Source organism: Elephas maximus, chromosome 20 (assembly GCF_024166365.1).
Source record: "Elephas maximus indicus isolate mEleMax1 chromosome 20, mEleMax1 primary haplotype, whole genome shotgun sequence".
Lineage (NCBI taxonomy): Eukaryota > Metazoa > Chordata > Mammalia > Proboscidea > Elephantidae > Elephas > Elephas maximus.
Window position 1 is genome coordinate 43,647,934 of NC_064838.1, and position 25,215 is coordinate 43,673,148.

The following is a 25,215-nucleotide window of genomic DNA, read 5'->3' on the forward strand; positions in this document are numbered from 1 at the left end:
CCCACTCCCAGAATCTTACCCTGCAGATACACATAAACACACAAAATGTTTGTGCACCGAGGTGCATGTTTACAACAGCCAAGGGATAGAAACAACCCAGTGTGCCCATCCTTTTCTAAGCCATGTCAATGCATTACTATCTGTGTTTTAAAACTAGCAATAACAATAAAAAGCCACAAAAAATGAGTGAGTATACGGCAGCAGAATCAGCCATCCAGGACGATGGGACAGCCCGCCGTCTACCCCTCATCATACCCTTGTGGCAGGTGCCGGGCATGCCCGTGAAGCCAGCCTCACTCCTTCTCTGCCTTCTACCCTCTCCACACAAACAGCAGGACCACCCAAGTGCCCCCCCATACCCCCACAGCTCCATATCCTGGAGTCCTGAGCCACCCCAGAGCAGGGCCCAGCACTGACCAGGCAGGGCTTCTACACTCCACCCTCTGGCTTTGCCAGCCAAGGAAAAAGCTGCTTTGATGAAATTTTCAAGCCCTGTGAGCCTTTAGGGGGGTGGGGAGGGGTGGTCAGGCATGAGAGGGAGCTCCAGGACACCTTCCATGCAGGGGCTAGGGTAGGGTGGGGGCACCTCTGCCGAGGTAGTATCTCCCAGCAGATCCTTACCAGCTCCACCTCTCCAGGCTGGGAGAAGGTAGCTGACCACACACCTCTGCAGTGGCTCTCCCGCCTGCGCCCTGCACTGGCTGAGGGTGTGAACTCCTGGGAGCTCCGACTCACCCCCCCGCCCCCCCACCCCCCACCCCCCCACCCACCCCCGCCTGTGAGCCTGTGACAACGTCCTGCCCGCTGAGCCTCCATCTCTCCACGTGGGCAGGGAGTGCTCCACCTACCTCCTGAGGTCATGGGGAGCAAGGCTTTGGCCCTTGAGAGGCCCTGCACACTTTGGGAGACAGGATGGACTCCCTCAGTCTGGCTCTCGCCTTTCCTCCTCCCTCCCTCTGCCAGGTGCCCCTGCTTTCCCTTCTGCTCAGGGCTCCCCTGTGCCCCACTATCATGTGAGCCATCTGATAAGGGTTGGGCTTCCCAGAGCTTCCCTGCACCTGGCCCTGAGGCAGCCAGCTACCCATGGGACATGTGTGAACTTAGGGTATAGGGGAGCCCCCATCCAGCGCGAGGGCCAAGCAGGGCAGGGCATGAGGAATTAAACCACCTGAAGGCCCTGGGGCAAGGGCTGTGGGGACATGCACCTGTCAGTCAACGCTCTCACCCCCACACTTCCAGCGACTGTGCAGGAAAGGGCCAGGGCCACGGGGATGGGGGGCTCTGATATCATCTGCTTCATCCTCCTCCCACAGCAGTAGGCCACTGCGCCCCTCCTGGGCTGAAGGACTCACAACGGCCCTATGATGGTTAAGGTTGTGTGTCAACGTGGCTGGGCAACGATTTCCAGTGGCTTGGCAGTTGTATGACGTTGTCATCATCTCCATGATGGGATCTGCTGTGAGTAACTGGTCAGTTGAAAGTGAGTTTTCTTGGGCATGTGGCCTGCATGGAATATAAGTGGACATTCTGGCAAGGCTTGGGAGCTCTTTGCTGGAGCTGGATCCCGAAGCTGGCTCCTGTTCATCTGACCTCCAGTTCTTGGGACTCGAGCTAGCAGCTTACCTCCAGCCTTGATGCCAATCTTGGGATTCATCAATCTTCGCAGCCTATAAGCAAGAGTCCCACTCTGTGACCTGTCTATCTTGAGGTCATCAGCCCTGCAGCTATTTGAATCAGGAGAGGCCTCTATCATGACCCACAGACTTGGGATGTTCCAGCCTCTACAACCACGTGAACCGTTTCCTTGATATAAATCTCTCTAAATATATATTTCTAAGCTTTACTGGTTTCACTTTTCTAGAGAACCCAGCCTAAGACAGGCCCCCACCGTCTGTGGGAAGGGAGGGAGTGCCTCTGATTCTATTCCCCTACCCTTCCCGGTTGCTGCTGTCTCCCCTGAAGCCCCTTCCCAGCCCCTTCCTGAAGAGCTCCTTTGCATCCTCCAAGGCCCAATGTCCTCCCCTCAAGGAGGCCCTGCTGGTTCCTGGTGGCTCTCAGAGCACCCTGAACTCCTCGCTGGGACCTGCACAGATTGAATTACCCAGAGATAACAGCAACAGTACTTTCCATCCCAGTGCTCTCTGCAGTGTGGCCAGGATGACCCTCCCTTGCTCCTTGTGAATTTGGTGGAGGGTTACTCACTTACAGAAATGGTGGAAGTGACGCTGCGGGACCTCCAAGATGGGTCAGAAAGGCCGTGCTGCTTCCACCATTCACTGAAACTCACACTTGAGCCCTGAGCCTCCATGTAAAAAGTGCCACTACCCAGAGGCCGCCATGCTGTGAGGAAGCTCAAGTCACACAGGCCACAAGTGGACACTTTTCTTGAGAAGCTTAGTCTCCAAGCCTTCACAGCCCAGGCACCAGACATCAAGTCACCCCAGCCTTCTGGTCTTCCCAGCTGGGACCTGGAGCAGACAGACACACTGCTGGACCCTTTCGAAATTCCCCATCCACAGAATCTGTGAGCATGATGAAAGGGTTGAAGTTTGACACCACTGAGCTGGGGGAAGAGGGATTTGTTATGCAGCAATATTACCCACACAGTGGCCCCATCACACCTGAGAGAGGCCCGTCTAACTCTTCCCTGCTAGGTTGGAGCTCCTGGAGGACAAGGCCTTCTTCTATAGGAGCCAGGCAGAACCTATCTGTGGGTACGGTTGTTTTTTTGTCCGAGAAAACCATTTGTTGGGTCTCTTCAGTCAGCAAAGGTCAGGCTCAGTGCTCCTTCTGGAGGGCAAGGGGTTCTAGGCCAGAGCTAAGCTGCCTCTCAGGGTGACTGGCTGGCTTACCGTGGACAGGCAGGACCACTGCACTGACCACACGCTGAGGCAAGAGAGAGGGCAAGTTGGAGCCCTTGGCTTAGCTGAGTGGACCCCTGCTCTGGAGTTGGGTGGGCCCATGGTGGTGGGGTCAGGGAAAGAATTAGCCATGGGGGCCAAGGCAGTGTGGGCAGTTACACCTGATAGCCAGCTAAAGCCTTCCTTTCCTGAGTGGCGCTTCCCTAACATACTCAAAGTGCAATCCCCAAGCCAGCAGGAGGTGTCCCTGCAGCCCTGTTGGAGATGAAGAATCCAGTCCACCCCAGACCTACCAAACAGGACTCTGTATACAGCTGCCATGAATCTGAGCTTCAGCAGCCCTCACCCCACCCTATGATTCCATGCAGGCTCAAGTCTGAGAGCTGACAGGCCCTCCCACATCAGGACAGCCAGGCTGGTCATGGTGAGGTGTCCCGCTGGGTCCACACAGAAGGGAGGCAGAGTCGCAGCTGTGGGTTTAGAGAGCAGTGAGGGTGAGAGTGAGCAGGGAATGTGTAGACCAGATGGCCCACACAGACCAGGGTTCCCAGAAGCTCAGGGAGCAGACTGGGTGGGGCTGGGCTCAGGAGCTGGGGTGCAAAGTGCCAGGCACACTCAGGACACACTGGTGGAAGGAATGGTGGCCCAGGACTGCCTTCCATCCAGAAGCAAGAAACATCCAGAATGTGGGTAAGTACTCAGGCCTCTGTCTGGTTGTTGCTGGAAACTTCCCCTTTGGAGCTGGGAAGTATATTTTTGAAGAAAGAATTCGGGATTTTACTTACAACCCTTTAGCTCATTACCTTCATATCGTTTTATTGATTGATATTGTTTCTTGCATCCTTATTTAAGTTTACCAACTTGTATCTCTCCTTCCTAGTTTTATCTACTATGAATATGTTGGGCAGCTTTGGAGGGCAGGGCATAGTCTAATGTGTTGTTCTTTAGTTCTATTTTCTTTTTAATTTCTATATTCATTTTTACTCATAACTTCTTAGCCCTAAATTCTCATTTTCAATCTACAATTTCATCTACTTAAAAAATTACTTCATGGATATTCACTTTATCCTTAATCTTTTCTTCTTTGTATTTTCAGGCTGCTGCTTGCTATTTCATTGGTTTCTTGCCTTTCATCTCTTTATCCAGAGTCTCATTTTCTTATCTCTTATTATTTTTTACATTCTAAAGTTCTCACCTTTGTTAGGTTTCTTTAAATCTCTTCTTTCAAAATCTTATGTCATACATTATGACAATATTAATACTTTTAATGTTATGCTTAGTTCTTTATTTTAATCTCCCCTACCTTCCCTTTATGACTTTATCTTAATTTGCATCTTCCTTCTTCTTATATGTCATTTGTCTTGGGATGTGTTTTTACAGCAGCAGACAGGGAATGTGGTGGTGGGCCCAGGGCCTTGGAAAGAGCCAAACACCAGGGCTGGGAAGGGGCAGCTTTCCTCTCAACGAGGTTTCCTGTAGCTTTCTTGGGCCTCTCAAGGATGCTCTCCAAGGCCTTCCCCACCCTGAGACTGAGGGCAGCCCCCCTAGGCCCACAGCCCCTCTCTCTAGGGCCAAAATTTTCCAAATTTTCTAGAGCCCAGAGGGGCCCCCCATCTTGCCCGATCCTCCACAGGAGCAAATATCCAGGAGCCCATGGGTTCCAGCCCATCACCCTGCACCTCAGAGGTCAACACGTGGGAGAGGCGGCTGTGCCGACTGTCCTGAGAGGAAAAGGACAGGGCCCACGTTGTGACCCTGCCTGAGACCTGACCTCCAAGGAACCTTCCTCCAAAGGGCCAGAAGCAAGGTTTCCTCAAAATAAAACACCTTAGGCTTCATTTTCAAAGGATTTGGGACAATTAAATAGAAAACGGGGCTAAATTCCAACACGAGGTACATCCTTCCAAAGGAGGACTACACAGGATGAAGCCACAGGACCTGCTCTAATGTGAGAAAATGTCCAAGATACATTGGCATGTGAATAAAGCAAGTTGTGCAATAATATTTCATGGTATGACCCATTTTTGTGAAAAAAAATTGGGTGTGTGTGCATGAATGCACAAAAAAAAAAAAAAGACATCAAACTATTAGCACTGGTTGTCTATAGAAAGGCCAATAAAAGTGCATTTCTAAGTTCTATGGGAAAATCTACTGCAAAAGACCTCTTTAAAGTGTTGAAAAGCAAAGATGTCACTTTGAGGACTAAGGTGCACCTGACCCAAGTCGTGATATTTTCAATTGCCTCATATGCATGCGAAAGCTGGACAGTGAATAAGGAAGACCAAAGAATTCATGCCTTTAAATTATAGCGTTGGCAACAAATACTGAATATACCATGAACTGCCAGAAGAATGAACAAATCTGTCTTGGAAGAAGTACAGCCACAGTGCTCCTTAAAGAGAGAATGGTGAGACTTTGTCTCACATACTTTGGACATGTTATCAGAAGGGACTAATCCCTGGAGAAGGACATCATGCTTGGTAAGGTAGAGGGTCAGCAAAAAAGAGGAAGACCCTCAATGAGATGGATTGACACAGTGGCTGCCACAATGGGCTCAAACATAACAATTGTGAGGATGACGGAGGACAGGGCAGGGTTATACATATGGTCACTATGAGTTGGAACCAACTTGACGGCACCTAACAACAGCAACCTATGTTTTATTCTATAGATTTATTTATTGTTTGAACATTCTACAATGAGCATTTGTATATTTACTGTTTTTGTAATTAAGAATTTGTTTTTAAATAACATATAAAAAAAGAAAATAGCTAGAATAATGGTCATCCATAACAATTTTCAAGGAGCCCTTGTTGGGAGGCTCGGAAATTGTCAAGGCCCTTCTTGGGAGCCCCAGCTCACCCACAATGTCAGCCCCAAGGGGAAGGGGAGGCCAATGCCATCTCTTAAATTGATTCAAATTTTCCCTTGGAAGTGACCGAAAGCCCAACCCCATCTGGATGAAACCACAACATAAAAGGTCCTGACAGACATTCACCAGTAACCATATTTTACACAAATAATGCCACCTTCTATGTTTGTTTAACAACCGCTCCTCCCCCTGCAAGGTATTTTCAACAAACATAGAAGGCGCCTGTTAGTTGCATAAAATACTGTAAAGCCCCTCAGAAAAGCCAGGAGAGAATCTTAGTCAATGTGGGCACCCCACGCCCCTTCCCAGGGCTCCCTCAGGACCCTTACATTACAGCTCCTGAGGAATCCAGCAGCCAAGCTCCCCAGGCCCAGTTCCAGAAATGGTACCTACACCCCTCCTAGGCCAGTCACTGGCAGAAGGGCCCAGATGGTCAGGACTGGCAGAACTGGCTCCCGCCCCCAGCCACTCAACCCTTGAACCCAAATGATACTGAGGTTCTTCCATTGGCAAGGAAAGAAGGAAAAGATGGTTGGGTGAATGGTCATCAGTGGCTGCATCAACTGTATACAAGTCTTTACAGTTTACAAAGCACTTCGTAGTTTACTAAGTACTCAATGGTTGAGGAATAAAAACATTTGGATGTTATCAGGAAGGATCAGTCCCTGGAGAAAGACATCATGCTTGATAAAGTAGAGGGTCAGCGAAAAAGAGGAAGACCCTCACCCAGATGGACTGACACACTGGCTGCAACAATGGGGTCAAACATAACAACGATTGTGAGGATGGCGCAGGACCAGGCAATGTTTTGTTTCATTCTGTTGTACATAGGGTCGCTGTGAGTTGAAACCAACTCAACAACACCTAACAACAACAAGAAGCATTGGAAAGTTTAAAAATCAAAGTCATTTCCTCGGTCAATTCTCTTTGCATCCCTCCCCCAAGGAAGGGTGTGGGAGGATGTGGAAGGGGTATCCTTAAGACTGGAGAGTCACAGCTCCTTTCTGAGCAGAACAGCCATGTTCCTTCCTAACTCCTAATGTTGTTCCTTCCTTCCAAGTGGCTGCCTTCCCTAGTCACTTTGCCCTGTGGGTCTGCTCACAGTGTTTGGGCCAGACACAGGTACCCAGGCAGGCTTGAGGCCCGTAGGAGAGCGCCACACTTACTGAGGCTGGGCCAATCAGAGCCCCTCTCCTACAGAGTCTGGGTGTGTTGACTCCTGAGTGGGCAGCAGAGCCCCAGCCATAGGTAAAGGGCAGGGACACAGGCACGCACATGGGTCTTGAGAGCAAGAAGCCCAAACAGTGAGGGAGGAAGCCCAGCACAGTGGCCAAGGCAAGGACTGGGAAACCAGACTGCCTGGGTCCAAATCTTGGCTCCACCATTCCCTATCTGTGTGACCTTGGGCAAGTTGAGTAACTTCTCTATGCCTCAGTTTCCTCTTCTGTAAAACTGGGTGGTGACTGAAGAAACTCAGAGCAGCGCCTGGCACACAGCGCTATGCAAGGTTTGCCATCCTAGTTGTTATTTTTTGAAGGGCCAATAGTGGGCAGGGACCCAGAGCTGGTGCAGAGTCCCACAGGGACAGGGCACAGTCAAGTAGCAGCTGAAACCAGAGAAGACCATCTGATCCAATGCTTCATATATCCCAGAGGGACGTGATTTATCCAAGGTCACACAGTGAGGGAGTGGAGCCGAAACAACTCAGGGGTCCTGGCTCCTAATCCACTTCCTCTCAGCAATGTCCTGGTGTGGGAGGGGTAGGACAGCCATCCACCTGCTCAACTGTGTCCCAAGAGGTGGGGAGGAGGAGGCGGGGAGATCCCAGGGCCATCTGCAGTGAAGACACTGTCTCTGTATTGGCAAGGTTCTTTGGTTACAAGCAACAGAAACTAATTCTGTCCAACTTGAGGGAAATGACAATTTATAGAGGGGTAATGGGCTGCTCAGAGAAGCAAAGAAAAGCAGAAAGTGCAGATCTCAGGAGGGACCAGGTCAGCTCTGGGGTCCAGGAAGCTGGACAGTTCAGGCTGTTGCCATCAGGATGGCACTTCCAGGCCACACTGGGGCTCAAGAGGGGCCAGCCAACACTCTCCTCTTCCCTACCTGAGACGGCCCCAGGATGAGCACAGAGTGTTGGCTTGACGTGGATAGAAGTGGGGGTGGATGGTGTGACTTCTTAACACTTTCTGCCTCAAACCCTCCTTCCCAATCTAGACCTTGGGGCAGCCACCACAGGGGAAAGCAGGGTTGGCAAAGTGGACCTTACCACCTAGAAAGGCACCTCAATCCAGGCCAGGACACTGAGGGAACAAAAGAGCAGATAGCCCAGCAGTGCAGCCTGGAATGAATTAGTACCACCATACCAGGAAACGTGGACAATTGACTCACACCCACCAGTCAGGGGCCTCTCCCTTCTTCAGGGGGCTGGGACAAGAAGGGATGGGTCAGAAAGTGCCAGGTATAACCCTAGAGAAAGTCCTCTCATGGAAACCACAAAAGAGGAGGATAATGCTGTGATCCTCTGGGCTAGATTCCAACTCCAGTGAATCAAATTGGCCCAGCTTGACCACAAGTGTACCATAATGAGATATTGACCTAGGGCTCCATATATGCAAAGGGGGAAGGAAGTCCTCAAATGAAAATCTCCAGAAGAAGGAATAGGTGTTGGGCAAGCACAACCCATGGCCCCACACTGCCCAGACTGGTGTTTACCAGACACAGGAAGCTATGGCTAAGAAACCCGGGGGTCAGCTGGATGTCCCAAATGCCAGACAGCCAATAGAAAAGCTGGAAATGCTTTTCCCTAATAAGGGATATGTCTGAAATGAGAATCAGGAAGACCCAACACCCACTTCAGGAAGCAGCAGGGTCTGAGGGAGGTTGGGCTGGAATGGTCTAGAAGCTTTGTTTTCTCAGCCATGGTTGCAGGAGGGGCAGACAAAGCTGCAAGCCTTCCAACAATCCTCTCAATGCCCCTGTGTGTTAATTCCATCTCCTTGCCTACACACTGTGAACACTTCACCCGCAGATACACTCCTAAACAAGCAAACACCCCTAAGCAGTTGGGATCCCGCTCATTCTGGTCCCAGCCTCGTTTCTTCCTGGTTGTGTGACCTTGGACAGGCATAGCCTCTCTGAGTCTGCTTTCCCTGTCTGCGAATGGAGACCAGAATCCCCTCTTTGCCCAGGACTTCTGAGGACCTGGGGCCACTGCACAGTCCTTCTGGTTTCTTTCCTCCTTTCTCCTCCTTGGTCCTAGCAGCAACCTCAGCACCAAGGCTGGTCCTAAAAGAGGATTCCCCACCCTACACCCTGGGTATTGGTTTTCTATGTTGTGTAATGAACACTACAAATTTCGTGACTTAAAACAACACCCATTTATTTTCCCACAGTTTCTATGGTTGTGGAGTCTGGGCACAGTGAGTTGCAGTCTCACCAGACTGAACTCAAGGTGTTGACAGGCTGCACTCTCATCTGAGGCTCGGGTCCACTCACACATTCACTTATTGTTGACAGAATTCAGTTCCCTGCAATTGTAGGAATTATGTCCTCGTTTCCTTGCTAGCTGTCAGAGAGGTCACTCTCAGTTCCTAGAAGGGTTCTCAGGTCCTTGATACGTGGCCCTCGAACAACATGGCAGTTCACTTCTTCAAAGCCAGCAAGAGACTCACTCTCCAGGCTAATTCAGTGTCATGTGATCAGGACAGCAGCTCTTCCATTACTTTTACCATATAACAACCTTGTCAAGAGAGTGAAATCCCATCACATTCTCAGTACTGCCCACACTTAAACTTAATGGAAGGGGTACACAGTATGTACACCTGGGGACAGGGAACTTGGGGCCATCTTAGTATTCTGCCCACCAAAACTCACATTCTTGAGAGTTCTCACTCAAGAGCCCTGAAATCGTTATTAATTATGAATTTTACCTAGCAACAATTGCCAAGCAACAACTCCACAGAAAGAGATGCTCAACCAATTTGGTGGATGCTTCCTGCTAGGGAGGAGGGAACATAGTTCTCTGGGCGCTAGGACCCAGACTCACATGTGGGCATTCACTGTCCAGGCTGCGCTGGGTGTTGGGAGTCTGGTTGGTACACTGACTGGCTGTGTGACCTTGACAAAGTCACATTACCACTCTGGATGTCAAGTCCTTATTGGTCAAACTGGGTCATGTCTGAGCCAGTGGAGAAACCAAAATAAAGTCAAGCCTGTGTGATGCTTCTGGGGCCCTAATGCTATGGCAAGGGAGGAGGACTCTGAGAGCTGATTGGTCCTGACACCCACCATCACTCCTTCATTCAACACTCCTTCATCTTCTGCTTTGTGCCTGTACCTGTGCTGGGCCCCAGGGCCCCTGTGATCATTCACTCACTCACTTATGCATCCACTCAGTTAATAATCTTTATTGAGCATCAACCATTTGTCAGGACTGTGATACAGTCACAGTGAAGAAGAGAGGGAAGCAATGAACAAAATTAATGAATAATTATATAGTATGTCAGATGGTAGTGAGCTCAATGAAGATAAATAAAGCTGAGAAAGGGATGCAGAAGCTAAGGGGGGAGGGCACTGTGATTTTAAATAGAGTGGGCAGGGAAGATCTCACTGAAAAGGGAGCTTTGAATAAAGGACAGAGGAGATGAGGGAGCAAAACAGTCAGGTATCTGGGGAAACAGTGTTGCAGACAGAAGGAACAGCAAGTACAAAGACCCTGAGGCAACACCTGCCCTATCTTAGGCAGATTGCAAACAGCACAATGTGGTAAGTCCCTCTCTGCAAAGTGCTGCTGGTACCAGAGGAGAGAGCAAAGCCACATAAGGAGGAATCATCATGCAGGTCCCAGGCACTCTCCTTGTTAGGCAGTACCCTGACTGGCGCCTGACACCATTCTGCCCTCTCCAAACTAAATACCATGAAACAGCCAGTGTTCTTTGTAAAACACATACCCACATTCACCCCACTGCATTCCCTGAAAACACTCATCTATTGCTTCCTTGAGGCCCCTGGTTAAAATCCACAGCCCTCACCACAGTCTTCGAGGCCCACTCCCCAGCCCTGTCTCAGGACTCTCTCTCAAGTCTTCCCCCAGACCCCACCACACTGTGGCCAGAGAGACCTGGAAATTACTATTTCCCTTTGGTAGCAAGAGGAGAGTCACCTCCTCCTACCATGACTACTCCCACAGAGAATTCCGACAAACAGATACTAGGGTGGAAAAGGAAAGTTGTTCACTGAGAACAGGATAGAACCCAGAACAGATATATGGAAGCTTGATTCATAAACAAAGTGAGTGACATTGCAGATCACAGGAAATAGATGGACAAGCCCGAGAACAGTATGGTGGTAATTAGTTATCCACATGAAAAAAATAATAAAGTTAGATCCCTCCCTCACACCCTACAGAGAAATCAATTCCTGTGAATCAAAGACTTAAATGTGAAAGGCAAAGCTGTGGAACTTCCAGAAGACTAGATGGAAGAATATCTTTATGACTCTGAAATTAAGAAACTTTCCTTAAATTAACAGGAAAAAATAACGCCAGCCACATTAAAATTAAGAACATCTGTTTATCAAAAATAAAAAAAAATTTTTTTTGTATCAAAGGTGCCATAAAAAAGTAAAATGACAAGTCACAAACTGAGAGAAGATATTTATAAAACATATACCTGCAAGGGATTAATATCCAAAATATACAAAGGACTCCTAAAATCAATAAAGAAACAATCGATGGAACAGAAAAACAAACAAAAGACATGAATTGACATTTCTCAAAAAAGGAAATCCAAATAGCCAAAAAACCTTGTCTGCAGCCTTGGAAATGTAAATGAAAAGGCACAATGAGATCTGTTTGACCCCACTAAATGGTCAAAACTTAGAAATTGGACAAAACCAAGTCTAGGTGGGAGGTGGGGGATGGAGGTGCTCAGATGCTGCCGCTGGTTCTGGTGCAGGTGAGCTGCTGGCAATCACGGGGGAAACAGTTTGGTGTCTCTGGAAATGTTTGCCACATGCCCCCTTGGCCACCAAGCAATTGCTCTCCAAGGAATAAATGCATGAGCAGCAGGAGGCATGTTTGGGAATGCTCATAACAGCACCACCGTTCAAATTGGCCAAAACAGCCCAAATATCCATGTGCAGCAAACGTGTGCATGTGACTCATGCGTCCAATGGGGTGCTGAATAGCAGGGTGCATGGACGGGGGACCAGCCATCCCGGTTTGTCTGGGACTCTCCAGCTTTAGCACCTTGTTCCAGGCAACCCTGCAGTCCCAGGCAAACAGGAACAGGTGATCCCCAAAATGAACCCTAGCTACACACATCAACACCAATTAGTCTCAAAAGCATGATGCTGAGCAAGTGAACAGGATCACGAAAACACACTTAGTGTGGTTCCATTTCTATACATTCAGAAAGGGACAAAACCAAACGACGCACTGTGGAGGGATAAAACTATAAATGTTCAGCCCAAATTATGGAAGAGGGGGTTACTTTTGGGGGCAGGGGGAACAGGGTTTCTTAGGGACTGGTTAATATCACCATCGTTAAGTGAGGGGCGACACAAGCATTTGTCTTGTTACGATTTTCAAACTATACACATACATTTTATACACACTTTGGTGTGTGTAATATACCACATACTTTTATAAAATCATTTAAAAGAAGATTGGCTGTAGTGAAGAATGTAACCAACGTCACTGAAAAATATGTGTAAAAATTATGGGATGGGAACCTATTTTGCTGTGTACACTTTCACCAAAAATACAATAAAATATTATTTAAATACAAGAAGAAGATTGGCTGTAGCATGCATTTGCTGTATTGTGTGAGAATGTTCCACTCCGCTAGAATGAAGGAAAACAAATGAGACGGATGGCATTCCAGAGTGAAGCACAGATAAGGTAGTTAGCGACCTGTGAGATATGTTGGATAACACGACAGAACATACATGTGCTGAACAGAGATAAAAAAGGCATGAGGACCAAGTGGTCACTAAATATTCATGACAAACTAAATATACATGAGGCAACTGTAGCACTGAATATTCATGACATACTAAATATATGGGTCATTTAATATTCATGAGGTCTTAAATCAGTCACTAGTGACACCCATTCGGGCCTCTCACATCTGCCCAGTGAAATTCATAGCTGTTCATCTGGGAGCAGCTGATTGCCCAATTGTTGAGCTATAACCATTGGTCAGGCACACAAAGCCCTGGTCACCACAGAGCAAGTGTGTGTCCTTGGCCCCAGGCACCTCTGCCCTTTGGGGCCTTCGCTCATGTTCCAATGGGATCCTTGTACCCCCGTCAACAGAGCTGGTGTGACAGAGCTCAGAACTGTGAATGTTGCAGACCAGGACTCGAGTTGTGTTGGTCCCCACTGCACCCCCCAGAGTGTGCTGACCCACCCCATCTCTTTCCCCTTGCTTCTTGCTGTGTGCTTTTCATTTGTTTGATTTATTTACATGCCCACCTGTGATTTGAGCGTCTCATGTAGCCCATGAGCCCCCGTTTTGTAAACTTTGGGAACACAAGCCTGGCCTGCACCTGGCAGCCACCACTGTTGCTGCATCAGGTGGTTTTCCACATGACACAGACTCAAGTAAAAATGAAGAGGGGCTGCACAGGGTGCCAGGGTGCTAAAAAAAAAAATGTCCACTGCCCTCTCATGAGTGTGCTGGGAAGGAAGAGGAGAGTCCGTGCAGAAGAAGTCCATGGGGAAGAAATCCAGGTTGGAAGGGGTGAGCTGAGGAAGGAGAGCCCTCAGGAAACTGAGCAGGAAGACTCAGAGCATGGGGGGCCACAGGCACCAAGAAAAGAGAGACAAACTTATCGATTTAATTATGACATGGTAAGAATGGGGAAAGGAAAATATTTTTAAAAATCAGAATATTAGAAAGACCTGTCAAAATCCTACAGAGACATTTGAGAGAAATAAAACTTTTATTTGTTAATTCTCTGGTTCACACAGAAATTCAAACTGAGCTAAAAGAACAGTGCCTACCAGAGGCCTCCTTAGGGGAACTACCTTAATGAATGGGCAGGAATGGTGGGTAATTATCTTGTCAGGAGTTTGTGTGTAAACAGACCCTTCCTTGGCAGCAGCAGGTGCTACAAGCAGAGTGCACTCAAGTACCGTAAATACTTCTCTACAGTCTTCCGCTCTTCACTTCCGTTCTCAGAAGAAAAACCCAAAACAAAGCTCACTGCTGTCGAGTCGATTCCGACTCATAGCGACCCTACAGGACAGAGGAGAACTGCCCCATAGAGTTTCCAAGGAGTGCCTGGTAGATTCGAACTGCCAACCTTTTGGTTAGCAGCTGTAGCTCTTAACCACTACACCACCAGGGTTTCCCTCGAAAGAAAAGGGCTGGTTAAATTGAAGAAGTATTTTGGGGTCTGCTCTGAGGTGGTAAGAGCAAATAAAAAATACATATAAATTGTTTTCAAACAGATTTGTTGTGTTAAAATATGTTGTTGTTGTTGTTGCTGTTAGGTGCCGTCTAGTCAGTTCCAACTCATAACGACCCAATGCACAACAGAACGAAACACTGCCTGGTCCTGAGCCATCCTTACAATCGTTGTTATGCTTGAGCTCATTGTTGCAGCCACTGTGTCAATCCACCTCGTTGAGGGTCTTCCTCTTTTCCGCTGACCCTGTACTCTCCAAGCATGATGTCCTTCTCCAGGGACCGATCCCTCCTGACAACATGTCCAAATTATGTAAGATGCAGTCTCACCATCCTTGCCTCTAAGGAGCATTCCGGACACACTTCTTCCAAGACAGATTTGTTCATTCTTTTGGCAGTCCTTGGTATATTTGGTATTCTTCGCCAACACCACAATTCAAAGGCATCAACTCTTCTTCAGTCTTCTTTATTCATTGTCCAGCTTTCACATGCATATGATGCAATTGAAAATACCATGGCTTGGGTCAGGCGCACCTTAGTCTTCAGAGTGACATCTCTCTTCCACACTTTAAAGAGGTCCTTTGCAGCTTTTTTTTGCAGCAGCAGATTTACCCAATGCAATGCATCGATTGATTTCTTGACTGCTGCTTCCATGGCTGTTGATTGTGGATCCAAGTAAAATGAAATCCTTCACAACTTCAATCTTTTCTCCATTTATCATGATGTTGCTCATTGGTCCAGTTGTGAGGATTTTTGTTTTCTTTATGTTGAGGTGCAATCCAGACTGAAGGCTGTGGTCCTTGATCTTCCTCAGTAAGTGCTTCAAATCCTCTTCACTTTCAGCAAGCAAGGTTGTGTCATTTGCATAATGCAGGTTGTTAATGAGTCTTCCTCCAACCCTGATGCCCCATTCTTCTTCATATAGTCCAGCTTCACGGATTATTTGCTCAGCATACAGATTGAATAGGGATGGTAAAAGAATACAACCCTGATGCACACCTGTCCTGACTTTAAATCAATCAGTATCCCCTTGTTCTGTCCGAACAACTGCCTCTTGATCTATGTAAAGGTTCCTCATGAGCACAATTAAGTGTTCTGGAATTCCCATTCTTCGCAGTGTTATCCATAATTTGTTATGATCCACACAGTCGAATGCCTTTGCATAGTCAATAAAACACAGGTAAACATCCTTCTGGTATTCTCTGCTTTCAGCCAGGATCCACCTGACATCAGCAGTGATATCCCTCGTTCCACATTCTCTTCTGAAACGGGCCTGAATTTCTGGCAGTTCCCTGTTGATATACTGCTGCAGCCATTTTTGAATGATCTTCAACAAAATTTTGCTTGTGTGTGATATTAATGATATTATTTTATAGTTTCCGCATTCGGTTGGATCACCTTTCTTGGGAATAGGCAAGAATATATATCTCTTCCAGTCAGTTGGCCAAGAAGCTGTCTTCCATATTTCTTAGCATAGATGAGTGAGCACCTCCAGTGCTGCATCAGTTTGTTGAAACATCTCAATTGATATTCCATCAATTCCTGGAGCCTTGTTTTTCGCCAATGCCTTCAGAGCAGCTTGGACTTCTGCCTTCAGTACCATCGGTTTTTGATCATATGCCACCTCTTGAAATGGTTGAATATCGACTAATTCTTTTTGGTATAATGACTCTGTGTATTCCTTCCATTTTCTTTTGATGCTTCCTGCGTCGTTTAATATTATCCCCACGTAATCCTTCACCATCGCAACTCGAGGCTTGAATTTTTTCTTCAGTTCTTTCAGCTTGAGAAACACCAAGTGTGTTCTTCCCTTTTGGTTTTCCATCTCCAGCTCTTTGCACATGTCATTATACTTTACTTTGTCTTCTCGAGAGGCCCTTTGAAATCTTCAGTTCAGTTCTTTTACTTCATCAATTCTTCCTTTTGCTTTAACTGTTCGACGCTCAAGAGCAAGTTTCAGAGTCTCCTCTGACATCCATCTTGGTCTTTTCTTTCTTTCCTGTCTTCTCAGTGACTTCTTGCTTTCTTCATGTATGATGCCCTTGATGTCATTCCACAACTCATTTGGTCTTCAGTCGCTAGTGTTCAATGAGTCAAATCTATTCTTGAGATGGTCTCTAAATTCAGGTGGGATATACTCAAGGTCATATTTTGGCTCTTGTGGACTTGCTCTGATTTTCTTCAGTTTCAGCTTGAACTTGCATATGAGCAATTGCTGGTCTGTTCCACAGTTGGCCCCTGGCCTTGTTCTGACTGATGATATTGAGCTTTTCCATCGTCTCTTTCCATAGAGGTAGTCAATTTGATTTCTGTGTGTTCCATCTGGCGAGGCCCATGTGTATAGTCGCCGTTTATGTTGGTAAGAAGGTATTTGCAATGAAGAAGTCATTGGTCTTGCAAAATTCTACCATTCGATCTCCAGCATTGTTTCTATCAGCAAGGCCATATTTTCCAACTACCCATCCTTCTTCTTTGTTTTCAACTTTTGCCTTCTAATCTCCAGTAATTATCAATGCATCTTGATTGCACATTTGATCAATTTCAGACTGTAGCAGCTGATAAAAATCTTCTATTTCTTCATCTTTGGCCCTAGTGGTTGTTGCATAAACTTGAATAATAGTCGTATTAACTGGTCTTCCTTGTAGGCATATGGATATTACCCTATCACTGACAGCATTGTACTTCAGGATAGATCTTGAAATAAATGTTCTTTTTGACAATGAATGCAACACCATTTCTTTTCGAGTTGTCATTCCCAGCATAGTAGACTATATGATATGTCCGATTCAAAATGGCCAGTACTAGTCCATTTCAGCTCGCTAATGCCTAGGGTATCAATGTTTATGCATTCCATTTCATTTTTGACGATTTCCAATTTTCCTAGATTCACACTTTGTACATTCCAGGTTCCGATTATTAATGGATTTTGCAGCTCTTTCTTCTCATTCTGAGTCGTGCCACTTCAGCAGATGAAGGTCCCAAAAGCTTTACTCCATCCACGTCATTAAGGTCGACTCTACTTTGAGGAGGCAGCTCTTCCCCAATCATCTTCTGAGTGCCTTCTAACCTGGGGGGCTCATCTTCCAGCACTAGATCAGACAATGTTCCACTGCTATTCATAAGGTTTTCACTGGCTAATGCTTTTCAGAAGTAGACTGCCAGGTCCTTCTTCCTAGTCTGTCTTAGTCTGGAAGCTCAGCTGAAACCTGTTCTCCCTGGGTGACCCTGCTGGTATCTGAATACCTGTGGCATAGCTTCCAGCATTACAGCAACACACAAGCCCCCACAGCACGACAAAATGACAGACATGTGGGGGTGAGTGTTAAAATATATGTATTTAAAATGTCCCAAGAGTTGAACCATAAAAAATAGAGACCTCTTAAACTTACATCAAGAGAACTGTTAAATGAATCATGATACACCCTTGCTATAAAATATTATGCTTTTGTTAGATGTCATTGAGTCAATTCTGAATCCTAGCAACATGTGTAACAGAGTAGAACCCCATACAGTTTTTTAGGCTGTAATCTTTACGGGGTCACCCTAAAAACTAAGGTGCACCTGACCCAAGCCATGGTATTTTCAATCACATCATATGCATGTGAAAGCTGGACAATGAATAAGGAAGACTGAAGAAGAGTTGATGCCTTTGAATTGTGGTGTTGGTGAAGAATATTGAATATACCATGGACTGCCAAAAGAATGAACAAATCTGTCTTGGAAGAAGTGCAGCCAGAATTCTCCTTAGAGGCAAGGATGGTGAGACTGCATCTTACATAATTTGGACATGTTGTCAGAAGGGATCGGTCTCTGGAGAAGGACATCATGCCTGGCAGAGTACAGGGTCAGCGGAAAAGAGGAAGACCCTCAACGAGGTGGCTTGACACAGTAGCTGCAACAATGAGCTCAAGCATAACAACGATTGTAAGGATGGCTCAGGACCGGGCAGGGTTTCGTTCTGTTGTGCATAGGGTCGCTATGATTCGGAACCGACTCGACGGCACCTAACACCAACAACAATCTTTACGGGAGCAGATCACCAGGTCTTTCTCCCATGTAGCTGCTGGGTGGGTTCAAACCACCAGCCTTTTGGTTAGCAGCCAAGTGCCTAGATGTTACACCACCAGGTCTCCTTAAAACATTATACAGCTATTAAAGGAATGAGACAGCTCTACATGTACTGACATAGAAAATTATACCTGAGGAATATTAGGTTCAGAATAAGTGTGTCACTTGGATCCTCCAGGAAGCAGGTTCTGAGACAGAGATAAAAGTTCCATGGGAGTAACACCTGCGAAAAGAAAGGGATTGGGCAGGGGGAGCATCAGTCCACAACACAGACCTGAGAGATACTCTGCCAGCCCAATGGAGTACTCCAGAGCAAGATGTCCCCTAAAGGAGTCCCACACTGGGCAGAATGGGCAGGCAGGCCTGCATACCACCATCTTGCTCAGTCACTGGCTGAAGCTGCCCTCAGAAGGATGTGACCTTGTCTTGGAATCCAAGACAAACACCCCAAACAGATGGGTATTGATTATGAACCCAAGTAAAATGAAATCCTTGATAACTTCAATATTTTCTCCGTTTACCATGATGTTGCTTATTGGTCTAGTTGTAAGGATTTTTGTTTTCTTTAAGTTAAGGTGTAATCCATACTAAAGGCTATAGTCTTTGATCTTCATTAGTAAGTGCTTCAAGTCCTCTTCACTTTCAGCAAGCAAGGTTGTATCACCTGCATATTGCAGGTTGTTAATGAGTCTTCCTCCAATGCTGATGATGCCTTCTTCTTCATATAGTCTAGCTTCTTGAATTATTTGCTCAGCATACAGATTGAATAAGTACGGTGAAAGGATACAACCCTGACGCATACCTTTCCTGACTTTAAGCCACTCAGTATCCCCTTGTTCTGTTTGAATGACTGCCTCTTGGTCTAGGTACAGGTTCCTCAGGAGCACAGTTAAGAGTTCTGGAATTCCCATTCTTTGCAATGTTATCCATAACTTATTATGATCCACACAGTTAAATTCCTTTGCATAGTCAATAAAACACAGGTAAACATATTTCTGGTATTCTCTGTTCTCAGTCAAGACCCATCAGACATTGCAAAAGATATCCCTTATTCCACATCCTTTTCTGAATTTGGCTTGAATTTCTGGCAGTTCCCTGTTGATGTAAGATTGCAACCATCTTTGAATTATCTTCAGCATAATTTTACTTGCGTGATATTAATCGATAACTTCTACATTCCGTTGGATTACCTTTCTTTGGAATGGGCATGTACATGGATCTCCTTCAGTCAGCTGGCCAGGTAGCTGTCTTCCAAATTTCTTGGCATAGATGAGTGAACACTTCCAGCGTTGCATTCCTTTGTTAAAACATCTCAGTTGGTATTCTGTGAATTCCTGCAGCCTTGTTTCTCCCCACTGCCTTCAGTTCAGCTTGGATTTCTTCCTTCGGTACCATTCGCTCTTGATTATATGCTCCCTCCTGAAATGGTTGAACATCAACCAATTCTTTTTGGTATAGTGACTGTGTATTCCTTTCATCTTTTTTTTAGTGTTTCCTCCATCGTTCAATTTTTGCCCATAGAACCCTTCAATATTGTAACTTGAGGCTTGAATTTTTCTTCAGTTCTTTCAGCTTGAGAAATGCCTATCATATTCTTCCCTTTTAGTTTTCTAACTCCAGGTCTTTGCACATTTCATTATAATACTTTCCTTTGTCTTCTTGAGCTGCCCTTTGAAATCTTCTGTTCAGCTCAGCTCTTTTACTTCATGGTTTGTTCCACTCACTTTAGCCACTCTACACTCAAGAACAAGTTTCAGCGTCTCTTCTGACATCCGTCTTGATCATTTCTTTCTTTCCTGTCTTTTTAATGATCTTTTGTTTTCTTCATATATGATGTCCTTTATGTCATTCCACAACTTGTCTGGTCTTCAGTCATTAGTGTGCCATGTGTCAAATCTACCCTTGAGGTAGTCTCTATAGTCAGGTGGGACATACTCAGGTTCTTACTTTGGCACTCATGGACTTGTTTTAATTTTTTTCAGCTTCAACCTGAACTTGCATATGAGCAATTGATGGTCTGTTCCATAGCCAGCCCATGGCCTTGTTCTGACTGACATGTTGAGCTTCTCCATCATCTCTTTCCACAGATGTAGTCAATTTGCCTCCTGTGTATTCTATCTGATGAGGTCCACATGTACAGTTGTCATTTATGTTGTTGAAAAAAAGTATTACCAAAGAATAAGCCACCACTCGTCTATCAGTTTGCGTGCTGTGGTGGCTCTGATACTGGAAGCTATGCCACAGGCATTTCAAATACCAGCAAGGTCACGCGTGATGGACAGGTTTCAGTGGAGTTTCTAGGCTAAGACAGACGGGGAAGAAGGACTTGGCGATCTACTTCTGAAAAAATTGACCAGTGAAAACATTACAGATAGCAGCAAAACATTGATATAGTGTCAGAAGACGAGCTCCTCGGGTTGGAAGCCACTCAAAACACAACTGGGGAAGAGTCACCTCCTCGAAGTAGAGTCAACCTTGATGACATGGATGGAGTAAAGCTATCAGGATCTTCATTTGCTGATGTGGCATGATTCATAAGGAGAAGAAACAGCTGCAAACATCCATTAATAATCAGAACATGAAATATACAAAGTATGAATCAAGGAAAATTGGAAGTTGTCAAAATGAAATGGAACACTTGAAGGTCAATACTCTAGGCATTAGTGAGCTGAAATGGACTGGTATTAGCCACTCTGAATCTGACAATCATATGGTCTAATATGCCAGGAATGACAAATTGAATGGCGTTGCATTCACTGTCAAAAAGAACATTTCAAGATCTATCCTGAAGAAATAACGCTGTCAGTTATAGGATAATATCCATACGCCTACAAGGAAGACTAGTTAATACTATTATTCAAATTTACACACTAACCACTAATGCCAAAGATGAAGAAATTGAAGATTTTTACCAACTTCTGCAGTCTGAAACGGATCAAACATGCAATCAAGATGCACTGATAACTACTGGTGATTGGAACGTGAAAGTTGGAAACAAAGAAGAAGGATCAGTAGTTGGAAAATATGGCTTTGGTGATAGAAACAATGCGGGAGATCACACAATATATATGTGGTATACATGTATATACATATACGTATACCACATGTATATGTATATAGGGTCACTATGAGTCAGAATCAACTCAATGGCAACAGGGTGGGAAAAATTATCTTACGTTATAGTGACAGGAATCAGAACAGATCATCAGGTACGCCAGAGACTAAACTCAAGGGTCCTTACTCACATTTTTGTATTATACAAGGGAATACTCTGATATAAAAAAAAAAAAAAAACAAAAAACCAGTGCCAGATCAAATTAAATAAATACTGCAACAGAATTTTGTCCCATTCTGAGTTAATAAAAATTAATGACTCAAAAAAAAAAAAAGACCTATACACAAATGTTTACAGCAGCTTTGTCATAATTGCCCAAAACTAGAAGTCACCAAGATATATCTCAATATGTGAATGGTACATTCATACAATGTAATATTATTCAGCAGTAAAAATAAATGAGTTATCAAGCCACTAAAAGACATGAAGAAACCTTAAATGCATATTGCTAAGTAAAAGAAGCCAGCCTGAAATGGCTACATACTGTATGATTCCAATTACGAGACATTCTAGAAAAGGCAAAATTATACAGAACAATAAAAGAAGTAAGTGGTTGCCAGAGGAGAGGGAGAAGGGATGAATAGGTGAAGCACAGGGCATTTTAAGGGCAGTGAAAATGTTCTGCAAGATACCGTAATGATGAACATATAACATTATGCATTTGTCAAAACCACTCTTGCAACACAAAGAGTGAGCTCTAATGTAAACTATGGGCTTTAGTTAATAACAATGTGTCAATATTGGTTCATTAATTATAACAAATCTAAGATATTAAATATAGGAGAAGCTTGTGCAGGGAGAGAAAGGGTATACGGGAACACTGTGTACTTTCTGTGCAATTTCTCTATAAACCTAAAAATCTATAAAAAATAAAGTAGATTTTAAAAGTTTTAATAGGTAAAAGATTTGAAAAGAAACTTCACCAAAAAAGACATTTGGATGGTAAATAAATACATGAAAAGATGCTTAATATCATTAGATGTTAAGGAAATGCAAATTAAAGTCAGAGTGAGACACAACTACATACCTGTCCTGATGGGAATGGTTAAAATCTAAAAATGCTGACCTTACCAATATTTGTGAGGATGGGGAGGAACCAGAACCTGTGATGCAGGTGGAAATGTAAAACGGTACAACCACTTGGGAAAACATTGCCTTAAAAACTTTGTACCTACCATATGGAGCCCTGGTGGTGCAGTGGTTAAGAACTACGGTACGTTATGGCTGCTAACCAAAAGGTTGGCAATTTGAATCTACCAGCCACTCCTTGGAAACCCTATGAAGCAGGTCTATTCTGTCCTATAGGCTTACTACGAGTCAGAATCAACTCGATGGCAATGGGTTTGGTTTTGGTTTTTTATCATATGATCCAGCCATTTCACTCCTAGGTATTTACCAAATAAAAATGAAGGCATATTTCCTAAAAAGATGTATATATTAATGTCCATAGGAGCTTTATTTATAATAACCTGTAACTGGAAACAACATAAATGTCTATTAACTGTGGCACATCCATACAGTAAAATACTATTCAACAATGAAAAGGAATGAACTACTGATACACTCTGCGATATACATGAAGATCAAAATAAACACGCTGAGTGGAAAGATCAAGATCAAAAGAAACTACATACTGTATGATTTTTTGTACCTAAAATTCTAGGAAATGCAAATGAATATATAGTGGCAGAAAGCAGAACAGGGATCGCCTGGGAATGGTCAGGGAAGGAGTGAAAAGGGGGGAAGCAGAAAACATGAAGGGGCCTGAGGAAACTTTTGGGGGTGATGGTTATGCTCATTATCTTGATTGTAATGATGGCTTCACAGATGTATACCAAGAAACCAAACCGACTCATAGCTACCCTATAGGACACAGTAGAAAACTTAAGTCAAAACTTTTCACATTGTACACTTTAAATACGTGCAATTCACTGCATGTCAATTATACTTTGATAAAGCTGTTTCAAAAGTTTTTAAACATCTATATAAGGATTGGAACATAAAGTTGAAGAAATCTACCAGAAAGTAGACAAAAAGAAAAGGAGGTAGAAAATATGAGGAGAAAAAAAAAGAAGTCTTAGAGAATTAGCCCAGATAGATATTCCCTCACCTACTAATAAAAAAAAAAAAAAACCAAACCAACTGCCATCAAGTCGATTCAAACTCATAACACCCCTATAGAATAGAGCAGAACTGCCCCATAGGGTTTCCAAGGCTGTAAATCTTTACGGAAGCAGACTGCCACATCTTTCTCCAACCAGACTGATCAGTTAGCAGCCCAGAGCTTTAACTGCTGTGTTCCCAGGGCTCCTTCACTTACTAATGCCAAAAAAAAAAAAAAAAAAAACTTGCCATTGAGTCAATTCCAACTTATAGCAACCCTATAGGACAGAGTAGAGCTGCCCCACAGGGTTTCCAAGGAGCAGCTGGTAGATTCGAACTGCTGACCTTTTGGTTAGCAGCCAAACTCTTAACCATTGTGCCACCGGGACTCCCACTTATTAATAAACAAAAAAAACCAAACCCATTGCCGTTGAGTTGATTCCAATTCATAGCAACCCTATAGGACAGAGTAGAACTGCCCCATGGAGTTTCCAAGGAGTGCCTGATGGATTCAAACTGCTGACCTTCTGGTTAGCAGCCATAGCTCTTAATCAGTACGCCACCAGGGTTTCTCACTTACTAATAGGAGGTCCAAAATGAGAAAACAGAAAACAACAGGAAGCAAAAATCTGTTGGATGCAATGGGGGAAGTCAGCAAGAGTCAAGCCAATTCATGCTTCAGAGTCCCAGAAAGACAAGGAACTAGAGACACCAAGTACCTTGGAAGGTGTGGTTTGGTGCACTTGGATCCCCAGCTCATCTTTCACCGTGCTATACAGCTAGGGAAATCTCAGCAGAAGACAGGAGATTTCTTCTCTGAAAAGGGTGAGCCAGAGACCCTATAGACTAGGGGAGTTCAGTACTTCTAGGGGCAGTAGCGAGTTTCCTTACTGAAAAAGAGTATGAGCAAGTCCCTGCTGAGCCATGCAGCCCCCAGGCCCCTGCCCCAGCTGCACTAATAGAATGCCTCCAGGACAGGAGAAAGAAAGATCCCTCCTACCTACAGATAATGACATCTGGAGCATCCTCCAGCTTCACTCCCAGTGGATCACCCACTGTGAGGACCACCAGTCCACAAGCTCCATCCCCAACATACACGATTCTATTTTTAACTTTATGGAAGTATTACAGATATACAGAGAAATGCACTCGCCAGAAGCTTGATGAATTTTCACTGACTGAACACACTTGTGCCACCAGTACCCAGGCCAAGAAACAGAATATACCAGCAAGTTCACTCACCACTCCATGCAAGGAGAACCACTATCCTGACTTCTTAGGCATAGATTCATTTGCCTGATTTTATGTTTTCTGTCAATGGACTCATGCATATGTGATAGTTCATGCCCAGTCTCTTTGGTCCAACATCAGATTTGTGAGATTCATCTATGTTAATAAGGGTATAGATTGTTCATTGTCATTGCCATATATTATTCCATCGTATGGATATACCACTATTCATTCTACCGACAATGGGCATTTGGGTAATTTCTAGTTGGGCTGTTATAGATACACACAATACTTTTAATCAGCTGTTAGTGCCTCCCTTTTGAATATGTGTAGACAGCCAAGGGTCACCTGAAGAAAGCCTCTAACATGAACACTAGAGGGTAAAACATAGGGAAACAGAATGTAGGGACAGATCAAAACTTCAAAGGAAAACTAAAATTACTATCTTCAGAGAGATGAGGGAAAATCCATAAAAGAAACACAAGATACCCTAACAAGGGAAATTTGGAGAACAGGAAGGAGGTCTTAGAAACTAAATATGTGGTAGCA